This window comes from Pinus tabuliformis, chromosome 5_2 (assembly GCF_031772625.1).
Source record: "Pinus tabuliformis cultivar Carrire ecotype Pingquan chromosome 5_2, CPIR1, whole genome shotgun sequence".
NCBI lineage: Eukaryota > Viridiplantae > Streptophyta > Pinopsida > Pinales > Pinaceae > Pinus > Pinus tabuliformis.
Genome location: NC_142306.1, coordinates 972,197,875 through 972,202,791, shown reverse-complemented (window position 1 = coordinate 972,202,791; position 4,917 = coordinate 972,197,875).

The following is a 4,917-nucleotide window of genomic DNA, read 5'->3' as shown; positions in this document are numbered from 1 at the left end:
GTTGTTTTTTTTAACTATTTAAGTGCTTTAAGTCCATTCATTTCTGTTGATATTAAACACATATAATAGTCATCTAAAGCAGCAAATTAACAACAACACATAACAACAAATTTAATCTAGGAGTTAACCCGAATATCATGGGCTACGTCTCCTTGAGCTTTTGTCATCCTGACTTGGCTCTTTGGGATTATGGCAAAGATTCTTTTACAAGTTCCACACTTAAGTCCAAAGGTTACTAAACTAAACCAGTGGGCTTAGAATACCATCTATATCCCTGTCATGGCTATCATCACTCTGCAAACAGATCTAAGCTTCCTTAGACTTGATTCCTTCAATTAATGCTCTGAGCTACCCTAAGCTTCTAGATGTCACTAACTCCTTCAAAATTCTTCAACTGTCTTTGAAACTTCTTCTACTGTCTCCAACACATATTAAACACCAACAACAAACTGATCATTTGATCATTTCTTCCTAAAACTTCCTTGTAGCATCTCGGCCTTTAGATGTCTCCAAATGCTTCTGAAAATCCCTACAACGGATTCAGAGTGCTCATTACAGTTAGGAACGACTATTGGTTAGCTGAGAATAAGTACTGGTAGCTCCTACAACTGCCTCCAACCTCTAGTGGCTCCTGAGCTCCAACATCAATATTCCTGGATGAAATTCTCCATGAAGATGACTTCCCCAGCTTCTCTAGACTATCCCATCAGCTTCAGAAGGCTCCAATTAGCCTAGTGAGCCTCTTGTTCCACTCTCGCTACTTCTCTGCTTCTCCTCTGTTTCCTTTGTTTTCTTTGTTTTCTTTGTTTTCTCTGTTTCCTCTATTTTATGTCGAAAACTGCTCTTGGAGTGCTTTTATGCAATATCCTCTAGGGATACTCCACCAATATTGGCAAACTGCACTTATCTTCAGCTAAACTTAGCATATCCACCTAAGTTTATCCGCTCCACCAGGCTGACTGTCGGAGGTAACTGTTACCGTAACCATTGGGTGTGTACATGAGGGATAAGACCTTATCGCGCATATATCTGGTAGTCGTGGTTAATCCTTCAACCATAGTATTGATAAGTGGAGAGCAGTATCTCACGTGCCTAAAAGGATGTAACTGATATTTTCCAAATTCACGTGATTAACCCAAGCGGCCGACACGTAGCATGGGAAAACCACTTTTCTCGCATGCTTTCGAAGTATTAACCATCGTGCATGAATCTACACGAGATTGCGCGACAACCATTAGATTGAGTGGAATACATCAACGGTTGAGATCGTTTAGCCTAGTTGTGAGCGTATGATGCGATATCTGTTGGATTTGGAAAGGTCAGGCCAATGGTGCGGATTGAAGCACTTTATAAAATAAACCTCCATCCGATACAAAGCAAATATTCACCGCATCCATGGTTTGTTAAGAAGAAACGTTTGGCGAAGGTGTTAGAGTGCAGTTCTGTCTTTCCGGAGGTCACGAGTTCGATTCCGTCAGACCCCAACAGATTTTATATAACCATTCCACGGCCATGTGGTGGCCTCTGAGCTTGCCATGTGTTGGCACCTGATTGGTCCTTAAGGTCCTAGATCAATATATGATCAGTTGAGTGCTTGTATTATGGTGTTGTGTGCATATTGAATATGCAGTGTTGGGTATAAATGGTGCTATGCACATGTTGGATATGTTGTGTTGTGTACAAATTGTACTATGTGCATAATGGATATGCGATGTTGTGTGCATATGGTGTTGTGCGCATGTTGGATATGTGATGATCTGTACATATGGTGCTATGTACATGTTTTATATGCAATGCTATGTACATATGGTGTTGTGAGCATGTTGTACATGTGGTGCTATATACATATGGTCTTGTGTGCATGATTGTACATGTGGTGTTGTGTGTCGGTGGTGCTATGTACATGTCGTGCATGTGGCACTTTGTACATGTGGTGTCGTGTACATGTCATGCATGTGGTGTTGTGTACATGTGGTATTGTGTACACATTGTACAGGTGGTGTGGTGTGCATGTGGTGTTGTGTACACGTTGTGTAGGTGGTGCCATGTACATGTGATGTTGTGTACACATTGTGCAGGTGGTGTTGTCTACAGGTGGCACTATGTACATGTTGTACATATGGTACTGGTGAATATGTAGTGTTGTGTGCATGTCGTACATGTTGTATTGTGTACATGTGGTGCTATGTATGTGCATTGTGTAGTAGTGGTGTCGCAACATGTGTATTCGTTGTGTTGTACTCTGTGTACATATATGTATTGTGTTGTGATGTACATTGGGGGTAGGTGTATGTGTTGTGTAGTACACCGGGTGTAGTTGTATGTGTTGTGATGTATATCGGGTGTGGGTGTATGTATTGTGTGGTGTTGTATGTCGTGTGTGTATATACATGTTGTGATGTACACTGTGTGTATGTGTACATGATTGAATAGAAGAAAAGGCATTGGGTGCTTGTCGGGTGTGACAACCAATCTGGTGTGTGTACAGAAAGGAAAAAGGTAGAAGCAAAGGACAGATTAAAGGATAAGTATCAGTATTTTATTTCAGTTTTATTATGCATGTGATCTATGATTCTGATTTATGATGGTTACATGTGATATATGATTCTAGTTTATGATGATTGCATGAGATTCATGATTTTTATGTATGATGGTTGTGTTTTGAGTTAACTATATGTGATGTGTTTATACATGATGATTTTATCAAACAACTAGTTTGACTTGTTGTGATAGGAAGTAAATAGAATTGAAAGTGTACCTTTTCTGTGGGCCACCAATGAGGTATGATTTGAATTTATTTCAATTTGTGTTGAATCTAATGGAAATTATATTCTTGGTATAGGAAGCCATGGAAATGCCTAGTTTGGGGTGGTTTAAACTGACTACTGCAAGAATTAGCAGCAACATCAAAATGAATTGGAACAAGAAGCAATATGTTGGTAAAGCGCTTCATGAGTAGGACCATTATGGGACACTGGTGCCCAATAGTGTCCATTGATTTACATGAGCATGCTATGATGAGTATGATTGTTTTGAGGTAGGGATATGCCTTGGTTGTTTGAACTTCTAATGCGTGGAAACCTTTCCAAGGGATGGATCTCCCAGGATAGGGGATTTTGGGGAACTTGGAAGGTGGGTGATTGCATAGAAGGGGGTGACCAGATTACCCGAGGAACTGTTTAGCAGAGAAGGGAAGGCTGAGGATGGATTTGTTTTAGTAACTAGAATTATGAGATGGAATCACATGCACATTGGGAGTGTGCCCTAGAACAATGAGCTGGTAGCTGTTTAATGACAGGACAAGTGGCATAGAATTGTAGTGTTGGACATTAGATGTAGCTCTAACTTTGGAAGTGGACTCTAGATGTCCTAGGAAGGAGGTGAATCTTGGTACTTCTTTTGAGGGTGGAGGTGTGAGCCTCTAGATTCCCTTGTTGTTGATGTGGGTATCATATCCTTTTATTTGTTGGTTGGGAAAATGTGTATATGTGTATATTATTGTAAATATATTATCGAGCTAGATTTATAAAGCTCCATGAACAATATGGTTAGTTGCTAGTTGAAGCAAATGGATATAAGTATATGTTGTTGTTGTTGTAAATACAATAAAGAATTGTATTAGCAAGCTCCAATATATGATACAATTGTCATGTTTTCAACATTGGTCATTGTAAATACTACAATGAGTTATGTTATAAAGCTCCATGGGAAGTATGTTCAGTTTTCAACGATCTTGCTAGTTATAGGTGTCATTGAACATCGAGGATGATGTTCCTCTAAGGTGGAGGGTTCTGTAATAGCCTTGGTAAAAATTCATGTAAAAAATATATAAGACCAAGATCATGGGACATGTATTCCAAGTTGAATGTTCGGCAAAACATCCTAGTGTGGGTGTTCATTTGGTTTATTATGGCTAAGGAAATTGGGAAAGGAAATGGCAAAGGTTTTGGAAACGCATGAGGCATTAATTGGAGTTTTATTTATGGAAATAATCAAAATTAGGAGAAAAGGAAGGTGAAATGTCATAGGTTGCATGTGAGGAGGATAATGAAGGAAAATAATGGAAAATTGAAGAAAATAGAGGCCTCATTAATAAAAAGGTTTCTGAGGATCATTTGGTACCTTTTGTCAGTTCCATTTTGGGGCTGCCTCTCTATTCTCTCTCTCTCTCACAATCTTGGACACTTAGAGCATTCTTGGAGCACTTCAGCGTTACATCAAGAAAAAGTAAAGAAGGCAAGAGGAAGCAAAGATGAAGAAAGGAAGAGTAGGATCAAACATCTACAACAAGATTATTTGCAAGTATAGTGTTATATGTATGATTTCCTTGCTATTTTTCGCATGCACGGTTATGCATGTGTTGTTGGTTCTCTTGTTGTCATTGGCATGGGTTTTTCTAGGAGTGACAATGTTCTTTAGCCTTGCCTTGTCATTTGCAGATAACCATGGTGTGATGGGGTTCTCATGTTTTTGGAGCTGAATTGTCAGATGGATTCGAAACTAAGTGAGGTGGTCTTCGAAATAAAGAACACGTGACCTAGTGATGCCTGAATCAGATTGTGGATTGTGGTAAAGACTTGGCCTAGTAACCCCTGAACTGGACTGTGGGTTGCGGTAAAGACAAATTTTGTGCTACCTCAATGGGCCTAGGAATCCTCGACACGTGAATGTCGAGATATATGGTAAATCCTATAGATGGGTGCCCTCGACTAGGCCTAGGAATCCTTGGCTGGTGAATGGTAGGTTATATGGAAAATCATGGAGGGTAGAGTCTTGATAAGGCCTAGGGATCCTCGACAGCTGTATGTTGGGATGTATGTGTTACGGTTATAGCTCCAAATATCACCCTTGGTATTTTTGATGCTTGGTTTATGGCCTAGGGCAACCCCTCCTTCCAGACTTGGTCCAAATATTTTA